The following is a 12,240-nucleotide window of genomic DNA, read 5'->3' as shown; positions in this document are numbered from 1 at the left end:
TTTATAGTAGGTCCATCATTTTTAGCCAACCCTCTCAGTTCTACGTTTATCTCATGAAAGAAATCCATCTTCAAATAATGGTTTATAATAAAGGCGCAAAGTAATGTCTGTCACGAAATCAATGACTCTTACTAGAATCGTTTATATGATGAGGTCACTTTGAAAGCACTTTTAAGTTCTAAAATTTATACTGATCCTGTCTTGTTTCCTGTGTCCTTTAGGGATGCTCTCTTTGTGAATTGGTAAAATGGCAAATTGGTGGCTTTTATTCCCTTTTAAAGTAGATTATTACAGTTATCTCCAGTGTTATCCTGTGTCCTTCTTCACCTTCCCTATCTCGCCCCAAATTAACATTGACATTTTAAAGTTTTGTTGTTGAGGTTTTGAAATGGATATTCTGACCCTGGCATTGCCAAACTACACAAAGTTCACAAGGAGGTATTCATGTTTCAGCATGAATTTATTCACTTGGATATTTCTAAGTCCTAAAATATATACAGTTCACTTGTAGGCAGACCAAATGAAAATGCCAATTTTCACTTCCTGGAGAACGTCAATCAATGCAGGCTATCAATCCATGTATGCAGGTCCAATAGTGAAGGTCAAAGAATGCCCCGAGCCCATGTGGACACCCATCTTCTGAACTCGCAGTATACAAGGGTGAAGGTGGAGTGGAGTTTTGTGTTTCCCTGTGAGGGTCAGACCGCAAGGTAGAAGCAGCTTGCAGCCAGTAAAAGAGTGCATAGCGCGTTGTAGGCGCCTGAAGGAAACCTCTCTGGCTGCTGTCCAAGGTGCTGCTTTTGGCGTGATCGGCACTGAAGCAGAGCAGAGAGTAAATGGCCACCCTTGTTGGAGCCTGACCTATTCCCTGTGCCGTGAAAAACTACCGAAAAGGATTGTGAGTGGCACGTTGAGGCTTGTGAGGGTCTATGTTTGCATTGCATTTTTAAAGGAAGAAGAAATCGTAATATTAAATATCAGTTGTGTGGAATTCTACAGTTTACAAAGTGCTTTCATACATTCTGTCTCATTTGCTGTAACGTTTTCAGGTTAGCTACTTTGACACCCATTTTGCAGATGATGAAACTGAATTCTGTAAATTGAGGTGGCAATCCCAGATATTCTGAGTCCAAAGCTCTTCCTCTTTGTACTACATCAGCACTGCACATAGATTCTAAAGATCTGAGTATTAGAACCTGTTCTGCATAAATCTAGGATTATCATATCTCACTTCTATACCTCAGTTTTCTCATCAGCAAAATGAGCACATAGAGCATCTGTAATATCCCATCAACCTCTGAAATTATCTTCTGTGGGTTATAATAACAAGTAAAATAGTCCATTGTTAGATTTCGTAAGTAACATTGAAATAAAATAAGGATAATTGCCACCGTTTAATAAGTGTTTGCTATATGCCAAGCACTGTGTGGAGTGCTATTTACATATATTATCTCATTTTATACTTATTGCATCACTGTGAGATCTGTATTATTATTATCCTCACCTAACAGATGAGGAGTTTCAGGCTCAGATATATTCAGTCACTTGCTTCGTAGCAAATACCTGTGTGGGCCTAATGCAAACATGGATATTCTGACTTTGGAGTTTGATTTTTAACCTCTCTGCCTTACTACCTGCCCAGCATTAGCATTTGTGTATAGCGTGAGATGCAAATTCAGCCATTCAATATGATTTCAGCATTTCCAGGTGAGATCCCCTAGCAGCCATCTGAATTAGTTAAAGACTTTTCCATTTTTGTCCTAAAGATGTCCAAAATCAGTTTGGCCCACCTGGTGGTTTTGACCTTGTGGAAGAAGTCAGAGTGTATCTGGAGCTTTAGACCACATAAAAGGAAGGTCTCCTTTGAACAGCAATTAACAGCCTTTTGGTACTGGGGGAAAAAACCCATTTTCCTACCTCTTTCAGCAGGATGAACACTGTTTGTGCGTGGAGAGGTTATCTATTCTTTGACCCACAATAAGAAGGAACTCGTGACTCATGGAAACAAATTGCCCTTGAACTGAATTTAACTGAACAATAGAGTTCATTCCTACTGGCCTCTCACAACCAACTTTAGATTAGGTAAAAAGTAGCTTTTTACCTAATTTTCCATTTTTTACATATTCATAACTCAGCAGCCCCCCCCCTAGGTGAAGGCAGAGCCCGGCCCTACTGCAACTGGACATCATTAGTGATGGCTCAGGTGCTGATGACTGAGTTTATCCCACCTTCTTTGAAAACCCGTGCCCTGTCTCTGTGAAATACTAGACCTACTTGAATCTAAAGTATCTAATCCAAAGTAGACATATCTGGTCAATCGGGAAGGTGTTTGCTGTTCATAATTCCAAGCAGTGGAAGATATGGAACCATCACGTGTTTGGAATCTTTTAGCAGAGTGGTTCTTGACTAGGGGCGATCTCTTCCCCTGGGGACACTTGGCAATGCCTGGAGACATTTTTGATTGTCACACTGGGGCAAGGCGGTGCTGTTGTCATCTATGGGTAGAGGCCTGGTATGCTTCTACATACCCTACAATGCGCAGGGCAGCCCCCTGCAAACAAAACCCAAAACGTCCAACTTCCAGGTGATGGGATGAAATTCCTCCTTTTTACTCGGATTCTGGTTTCTTTTACACAGACGTGTTCTGTGTCTAAAGGCATGCCACTGATTTTCAGCTTGTGCAGGGGGTGTCACACTGTAGGGTGCGTATAAATCACAGGGGGAGTTTGTTAAAGTGGAGAGTATGAGGACCCATCCTCAAATAATTTCATTCAGCAAGTCTTAGATGGAGTCAAGCACCTGCCCTTGTAATCAGTTCCTCCCCACGTATTTCCAAGGCATTTGGTCTGCAGATCCTGCTTACGCAAGGCCTCGGTAGTCTAACTTGGCTGCACGTTGGAATCACTTAAAGAGCCTAAGAAATGCTGATGCCTCAGCCCCGCCTGCAGAGGTTCTGATTTAGTTAGTCTGGGATATGGCCTAAGCATCATGGTTTTAAAATCTTATATGTAGCAACATTTAAGAACCACTGATGGAGGGAACATTCGTTTGCACTAGCTCTTTAAAACTGAACCCATTTTCTCAAAGAGAGAGGGAAAGAAAAGGAAAATGTGGGTATGTTCAGCTGGTTGCACTTGGCGATCATCAGATCCACAGATGTAAATCGCTATATCTTCTAATTTTTAAATCAGCTCCTAAGGTTGCAGTACTTAATTTTCACCATAATATTTTTAGTATTCTTTCTAGATGACATTTAGATTAACATCACTTTGGTCACTGTCCCACAATGACAAGGCAGTCAAACAGCTCCGATGATTGCAAGTTGCGTCAATGTTCCTTGGATCCCTTTATTATTGGGATTGGAAATTTTTCTCATTTACATTATTATTTAACATTTCTTGAATGCCAGTGCTGTTCTTCACATATGGCCTGCAGAGAAAGTACATTGTATCAGCAATTAACAAATCCATAATGCCAACGCCCCAGTCCAAAGTAAGCTGCGTAGATTAATGAGTCTGTAAGCAGATGTAAGAGGGCATGAGTCCGAAAAATCTCTGAAAATGCATCCGAGGATTCTTTTGGGAGATGTATTTGGAGCCAAGGTGCCACTGTGCGCAAAGACCATGTGATCCCTGTGGCTTAGATCTGAGTAACTGAACGCTCAGATGGAGCTCACTTTTCTCCTCTGTTACTCCATCAGCTTCCCTAAGTCAGTAAGTGGTTCCATCCACCCAGTTGCCCAAGACAAAACCTTGGGAGCCATGCTTGATGTTTCCTTCCTCAGCACGTCACAAGGATTCAGTTACCGTGCCCTGTCGGTGCCCTTAAATCTCTCTCAAGTCCATCCACTTCTCCTTCTCTTCGATGCCACTGACAGAATTCAGGTCTCTGTCTTCTCTCCCCTGGACCACAGCTTTACTGACCATGTCCTTGCCTCCAATGTGGGTCCCTCACTGCCAATCCGTGTCACGTAATGGTTTCCTTTATTTCTTTTTGGGGAATGCCTAGCTGGAAGTAAATGAGTCATTTTGCGTATGTATATTTTTCCTTCTTCTCCAATTTCTGCTTCCCTCCTTCCCTTCCTCCCTTTCTCTCTCTCCATGTTACACACACATACACCCATCATGACATTATGTCTGGTGTTTTTACCTCTCCCTCCCCAAAAGAGAGAGAAAAGACTATAGCAGGGTAGTTCTCTTTTACCATCCTGTGAATACAGCAGTCTGGTAGCAGGCAGGCATGGTTGGGGGATGACAGTGACATTCACATTCTTGGTCTCATGTTACACGCTGACACAGGCATTATTGCGCTTGTGGACAGGAGCACGTGGCTGGTTGGCCTCCTCTCCTGGCTCTGAGCAGGTAGTGCTGGGCTTACAGATGTCTGCGTCATGCTCTCTAAATCCTAAAGAACCAGCTTCACCTAAGCAGAAGGACTTCTAAGAAGGAGGGGGAAAAAAGTCCAAACACATTTCAAGTAAAAATCTGCATTCCAAGAAAAACTTTTCTCTAGAGCTTATATTCTGACTTTTAACCCATGTGACTCTCCTCCTAAAGGAAATCTGTCCCATGACAATAGCATATTTTCCAGCTCAGACACAAAATCTTATAAAACGTGCTGCATCATCTGTCTCATTGGTGCAGTCTCTCTGGCCCATGACAAACCATCCAAATAATGTGCATTTTCCTTCTAAAATTCCACCAGTGTGTCCTCATGCTGTGTTTATTAGATTCATTGGTGCAAAAACATATTTTCAGATGTCACACTCTATTTAGGTAGGGTAGGTGTGATACCCAAAAGCCACACATATCACTGCTCTGACCACTCAGAAATCTGTACATAAGGTCATTGGGTGTTCAGGGTGGACTTAAAAACCTAATTGTCTATGTTTGTCTAGAAATAAAGAAATCCGCCTCTTCGCTTAGTCCTCAAAAAGGAAAATCTATGTAATACAAATTTTGGAAATTGGTCCTTCTCTGGGGAAAGAAATATGTACTTTCCTGCGATGCATACATTTTATACCATTTCTCTAATCATCTGTTGGGTTCTTGCTTCATTCAGAACGTGGGCAGAGCCTGAACCACTTTAACTAATGTCCTTGTGCCAATAACATCCACATTCTGTGAGATTGTTCAGAGGGAGGGACTTCTCCATCACTCCCATCCTTATAAGAGAATGAAGACACCTTCTGTTATTGTTGGCTTATAGCTACATATTTAGAAAAGCAGTAAACAAGTCAGAAAAGTCTTGACCTGTGTATTTTTGCCCTCTGCTGGCCTCTTTTTCAAACTGACTAAAGCCAACCTCAAAAGCTTCAATGTGCATTTGTAATGTAGAAACTGCTTGTTGTTGTTCCCTATCTTACTCTTTGTGATACAAACACTTGATCTATTTGTTTTAGCAGCGTGTCTAAGCCCCAGGGCATCAGGGCATAATTAGAAAAGGGCATGGGCTGGAGGGAGAGGAGGAAGAAAGGGTAAGGCTGGGCTTTCATAATGAAGCGGTGACTACAGGACGTGAGAGTCCTAATTACAATTTATAATTAACTTAGAGATTATACATACTGTAAGGTCGGATCTTAACAAACGGCACCGCGAAACAGAGGAAAGCTTCAAGTGAGCTTCATTAGGGAGCGCTCCCGGGTGAGGTTCACTGGTCCGGGAGAAAGGGGCCAGAGAAGTCGCACCCGGGCGAGGGTTGGGCAAGATTTTATAAGGGGAAGAAGGGAAAGGGGTGTGGTGAATCTGGGAGGGCGCAGGGTATTCCTTATTTGGTGGTCTTTTCGGGTATCCTGGGGAACCGTTAGTCCCGCCCCTCGAAAGGCGGGAAGGCTGGGCCGGGTGCAAAGTCCCCAGGTCAGTTCCTGGAACTGGGTGGTCCGGAATGTCTCCAGGTCAGTTTCTGGAACTGGGTGGTCCGGAGAGTTTCGGTCTGATGCAACCTGTGAATCTGATTGTGTTCCCCTGCCTCGGGCCAGTTGGCCTTACACATACCATCCAGAGGAGTGAGTGGGGATGTCTCCTTTTGAGATGATGATGCTTTGGTGCGGTCTTGAATGTGTAGTTATTAACCATTTGAAAGAGACAAAGGAAGATATTCCACATTGGATCAAATTCAAAAGTATCATTCTGGAAGTTGTAAGGATTAAGAATTGCTAGAAGAAGTCAGTTTTTTTTTAAAAAAGAGAAGTTAAAGTGTGTTTGGTCTAAATGTTCTATTTAGGGACCATTACAAGGAACGGCTACTAAAATATTCTGTTCCACTCTGACCCTTTCAGCTCTCGTGTTTCTGGGCTGGAACATTTTTGGAGCACGTAGGATTCAGTTATCATGCTTGTTTACGGACATTTTCATGGATCTGTAATGCGGTCTGTAGGCATGCATCCATTTGGAGAGAGAGAATATATCATGTTTACGGTGCCTGCACCGGCATATGTGGACATTTGCATTTGGAGAGAAAGTATATTCCCACTTCAACTGGAGTTTTACCCTTTGTTGATAGTGATTGGAGCTTAAAGCTGGCTGTATGCAGAGAGGTGGACCAGACGCTCTTTCCTCTTTTGTTGAATTCACACATTTCTTTTTACACTGGATTCTACACTTGATCACCAAATAGATGCAATAGCAGAACACATCAATCATTGTATGCTTTGAATTAATTTAGTAACCTGACCTTCTTGAAAAGATATCTTACCTTCCCAATGGAGGTTTTGTGGCCCGGCTTTCAACATAATGTGGAGAACCCTGGTAGCAGGATAATTAAACGCTAGGACTCTGCGTGCTCACCTGGGTGAGTAGCAACAATTTAACGCCCCCAAAGAGGTCATTTCACTTTCACAAAACACAAGGTAGCTTGAATTCTTTGGCTCAAATGTTCACACTTAATTTCAAGCATCAAAATAAAGGATTTCACATTAAAAGCCTTGTGCTTAATCATATTGGATTAATCCTACAATAGACATTAATTAACAGGCTCTAGCTCAGAAACATTTGGGGAAAGGGAGAAGAATTTGCATAACTAGTCCTAAAGTGTGGGCAGCCGGGTTAGGGTCATTTTAATCTGACAAAAAAAAAAAAACCCAAAGAACCCAGAAAAACACAGCTCTAGATGTATTATTATTTGTGACATGGCTCAAGATGGGAGGCTGTGAGGAGAGTGAAGATGACAGAACTGGTGCTAACCACCGTGACAAGAACTTGAAGAGCAGCCGACGTGACATCTTTCCTGTCGTGCTGCCGAAAATGTCAACTTTGTGAAGGACAGTGAGAAAATGGTTTGCCGAAAACTTGAAAGGTGGATTCCAGAGATGCCTGCTGTGTCAGACGCAATATAGTCTGTCGTGGCCCGAGAGGCCCACTTTGGGATCCGATGATGGCCTGCAGGTGGGAGAGCTTCCAGTCTTTGACAGGGCTCCAAAAATGACTGCACTTGACCTGCATATTGTCTCAAGTTTGCAGGGTCATGATATACGAAAGGTGAGTGGTTAGCCAGTGTGCAGTTAGGTGGAACCAGTGACCAGGGGCCATATTTCCTTGTGTGTGTGTGTGTGTGTGTGTGTGTGTGTGTGTGTGTTGCTAAAGCTAGGTTCAAAGGTATCAATGCTTCTACTAAAATTGGGAGCCAGAGGATGTGTGCTTTATGAACTTACATCAGTTCCACATAAGTAACAAAAACTAATGCTGGATAATCTAAATAAAAGAGAGTTTATGGGGATGATGCCAGGAGCCTCAAAAAAAAAAGGGAGGGGGAAACTGGAATCAAGGCAGCAACAGAAAAGTAGGAAACAGGATCAAAGCAGTGGTCCAGTCCTTACCTGCACATTGGAATGACCTAGGGAGCTTTAACTTGACATGTGTAGGCCCTGCTCCAGACCCATTGAATCAGAGCTTGAGGGTGGGACGTCTCAAAGCTCTACTGGTTCTAAGATACAGTCAGAGATTAAGAACTACCGACCTGGGAGAACAAGCTGGGCAGGGCACAGCTGCTGAGACAGCAAACCCCACCAGTTTCTTTTATCCTTACATCATTTATGCGATATAAAGGTTCCGGGAACGAGTGTCCAGTTGGCTGAGTGCAGTTCTTAGTCCGGCTAAGATGTATAGCGACCCCCCCAAGGCAGGAGCTGGCCTGCAGGAAGAGTAGACTCCTCAGTTTACACACAATGCAGCCAAGGTCATTCCTCCAAAGGAAATTCGAGTGCCCTTAGGAAGTGGCAATGGACCCTGAGAAGTGCAAAGCCACCAGCTGAAAATGTATCAGTCAGGATACAAGAGGGCAGAGGATTCAGGCTCCTAGACAGCCTGGGATTTGCTAGGTAGGAGTTTAAAAATCCAGCTTCAGCCCTCCTCTTCTCTCATTCTTTGTGATTCCTTAAGTGTTAGAAGTATTGAGAAAAGAACAAGATGCAGAGCCAGTTTTATGACAATTATAGAAGCACCCCCAAATGTTTCCAAAACAGAGAAACAAAAGCATGGCTTCTGAGAGACACCAGTACAATTCTTCTACTTATTTTGCAGCCAGCACTGCTTGGAATGGCACCTAGAAAACAGTGCAAATGCCATTTTGGGAAGGGGTTGCTAGCTTCATAAGTGGACCATATACTTCTTAAAGAAGATCTCTGGTTCCAAATTCACTCAATCCAAGGGGAATTGGGGACCCTGGATTCCCAATTCCAAAAATACCGTTTCATGCATTCAGCCACCCACCAAATATTTTTTCGCTCTAAGACAGAGGTTCTCAAAGTAAGGTTCCCTGAACCAGCAGTACCAGAGAACTTGTTACAAATGCCAGTTCTCAGGTCCCACCCCAGATCTGTTGAATCAGAAACTGTGAGGTGCCCCAGCAGTCTGAGTTGTCACAAGCTTTCCAGGTGAGTCTGAGGCAGGCTCAGGTGGCCACTACTCTAGGGAAAGTATGTCATTGCTTCTGTGAGAACAGTGCTCCCTGTATATTGAACCAGGATTTTTCAGTTAGTAGATCCATAGAAATCTACCAAAACCTGTACAATTAACACTGACAGATTACAGGGGTCAATGGAAGAGAAATCGAAGTTTGACAGAATTTTCAATAATAACTATGAGAAATCAAACACCCCACAAAGGATATTTTTGCTTTTTAACTGATGGAGTGACAACCTGTGATCTTGGACAAATTATATTTTTCCTGCACATCTCTCCCTCAGTTTGTAAAATAACACCCCCTGTTACCAGTATAATTTCAGAGCAATTCCGGCAATTACAAATAAATGTGCATTGGATGTCGAAATTGTGATGTGTTTTATCACCTGGTTTTTTTTTTTTGGTAAACTCCGTACTATGTGTCTTACAGACTCAGATTGGTTTGTTTCATTTATTTAAAATGAAACTATTCGGGCTTCCCTGGTGACGCAGTGGTTGAGAGTCTGCCTGCTGATGCAGGGGACACGGGTTCATGCCCCGGTCCGGGAAGATCCCACATGCCGCGGAGCGGCTGGACCCGTGAGCCATGGCCACTGAGCCTGCACGTCCGGAGCCTGTGCTCCGCAACAGGAGAGGCCACAGCAGTGAGAGGCCCGCGTACCGAAAAAAAAAAAGAAAAGAAAAGAAACTATTCACACTGACGTAGGCGATTAAGAAGCAAATTTAAGAAATGACAATAATTTTTAGTTGTTTACCTTTTTTGAATAGGGAGATTAATGGTGTTCACAGAGTAGTTCAAGGAGACACGGAAGCTGCCATCTGATACCTTTAATAGTTATACATGTGAATCATCAGAACAAAAGGGGAAAAAACATAATCAGATGTTATGTTTATAATACCCTTTGTAGTGAGAATTACAGGAAAGCCAGGCACAGACTAAATGTTCAGTTTTTCTCATCTCAAACACGAATCTAAAAGCTGCCTTCTAATTGCCTAATTGCCTTAGAAGACTTGTTGGGTAAGGAAGGAATGATTTTCTTCACAGAGAGGTTTATTTCCTAATAATGGCCACAAACATCTCTGGGCTGCCTGTGTTAAATGGTTTTCAGGCTTTTTCCTGTGATCTATAAACTCCTCTCTGAATTGTACCTTATATTTAATAACATTTTTCTCTGGCTTAATTCCCTGCTAAGAAACAAAATGCTTAAAATGGCTCGACTTTTCCCAAATCGATTGTGTGCATGTACACACGCCAATTATATAAACATGTGTTCAGTGCATTAGCAAGCTGAATTTTGTATAAACAAAATTCAAAAGCCACAGCTAAAGAAAGTTGTAGATTATAACAGACACATGAGACGTTACTACAGAAAGTGTCGCAGGTATTTCGTGGGGCCAGTGAATTCATCCTGAGATCTAGCTACAGATTTGTGGGCATTTTATGTTTAAATCATTTTTAAATAAATTTCGTAAATGAACATTTGAGATTTTTCCTGAAAATTTGAAACTAAGGACACATGTATGGATTCCAACAGCCTACCTGATATTTACGATTTTGCCTCTACGTTCAGGAGGGTGTGAAGAAATGGACTGTATAGCATTTTACTATTTAGGGGTATTTTCTACAAAGTGGGTGAGGGGAAGTTTTTTCTTTTTTCAAGTAGGGCATTTTTAGTACTTAAAAAGAAGGGAAGCTGACCAATAAACCCCTAACAGGAGGTACACTGCTGTCTTTTGCCAAGTCTTTTGTGCAGTCAGACTGGTCTAGTATACAGGATTTTCCCAACTTCTGCTGGATCCTTGAGAAGGCCTATAAATAAGACCATTTGTTTGGTCTCAAGATGACTTGCATTTGCAAACTGAAGAATGTTCCAATAGAAGTTTCATGGTGACGCACCAATCTGCAAACTGGCTCAGCCAGTAGTCAAAACAAGTCAGTACAAGATCTGGGAGCTGAAGACTTTGAATGGGTCAGATTATCCTTCGTCTAATTTGGCACAGATAAATTTGGGCTATAAATATGCAGCCTTCCTTTGTATTTTCAACTTGAATGGGCCAAAGGAAATAAGGAAAATGTGTGTGAACCTATTGGTGATTCAGAAACATGAGAATACTGTGATTAAACTGAAATTCACTTATTTATGCCAGGGTCATTCTTTCTATTAAATGAGCAGTAGTTCTCTAAGATTGAAAAATAGCCTATGTGGTTAGTTCTTTTTTCCACCCCTATTGAGATATTAACACATACCATATGTAAGTTTAAGATGTACAATGGGATGATTTGATACACGGATACATTGTAAAATGATTACTGCATAAGGTTAGTTTCGTATAATTACTCTGTGTTTGTGTGTGTGTGTGTATGTATGTGTGCGTGTATAACATTTAAGATCTACTCTCTTGACAGCTTTCAAGTATGCTGCAGTTAACATGGGGGTGCAGATATATCTTCAAGACAGTGATTTTCCAGACGTAGAGAACAAACGTATAGACACCAAAGGGGGAAAGCGGAGGGTGAGGCGGGTGATGGTGGTGGGATGAAGTGGGAGATTGGGATTGGCATAGATACACTAATATGTATAAAATAGGTAGTAAGAACCTGCTGTATGAAAAATAAATAAATAAATAAATGAGGGAAAAAAAAGATACTGATTTCCTTTTTTTCAGATACAGATACATACCCAGAAGTGGGATTGCTAGATCATTTGGCAGTTTTATTTTTAATTTTTGAGAGACCTCCGTACTGGTCTCCATAGTGGCTGCACCAGTTTACCTTCCCACTAACAGTGCAGGAGGGTTCACTTTTCTCCAAAGCCTCTCCAGCACGTATTTGTTGTCTTTTTGTTTTGAGAACAGCCATTCTGACAGGTGTGGGGTGATATCTCTCTGCGGTTTTGATTTGTATTTCCTTGATGATTAATGATGTTGAGCATCTTTTCATGTACCTAATGGCCATTTGTATGTCTTCTTTGGGAAAAAGTCTATGTCCTCTGCCTATTTTTAATCAAATTATTTGGGGAGGTTTCTATTTTTTATGAGTTCCTTCTATATTTTGAATGTTAACCCCTTATCAAATAGATGGCTTGCAAATATTTTATCTCATTCCATAGGTTGTCTCTTTTTTTTTTTAGCAATAACAATAGCAAACATTTATTGAGCACTTATGTGCCAGGCGATTTGTATGTGTTATCATGTTCCATGTGCTAATTAACCCTTATAGAAGCCCTCAGGAAGGACTGTTTTTATCCCTATTTGACAGATAAGGAAACTGAGTCTCAGAGAAGTCACAGACTATTAAGTGAGAAATCCAGCTTTAGATGTTAGGCAGCTGTAGGTTGTCTTT

General features: G+C 41.8%; 1 protein-coding gene across 25 annotated transcripts in view; it reads left to right on the top strand.

The window, feature by feature from the left end:
• The window catches only part of CADPS (calcium dependent secretion activator), an 804,945-nt gene that overhangs the window by 664,396 nt on the left and 128,309 nt on the right, over positions 1-12,240 (top strand). The window lies entirely within an intron of this gene.

The sequence above is a fragment of the Pseudorca crassidens genome, chromosome 10, assembly GCF_039906515.1.
Source record: "Pseudorca crassidens isolate mPseCra1 chromosome 10, mPseCra1.hap1, whole genome shotgun sequence".
NCBI classification, from domain to species: Eukaryota; Metazoa; Chordata; class Mammalia; order Artiodactyla; family Delphinidae; genus Pseudorca; species Pseudorca crassidens.
The sequence above is the reverse complement of the archived record's forward strand: the minus strand, read 5'-3'. Positions and strand labels throughout refer to the sequence as shown.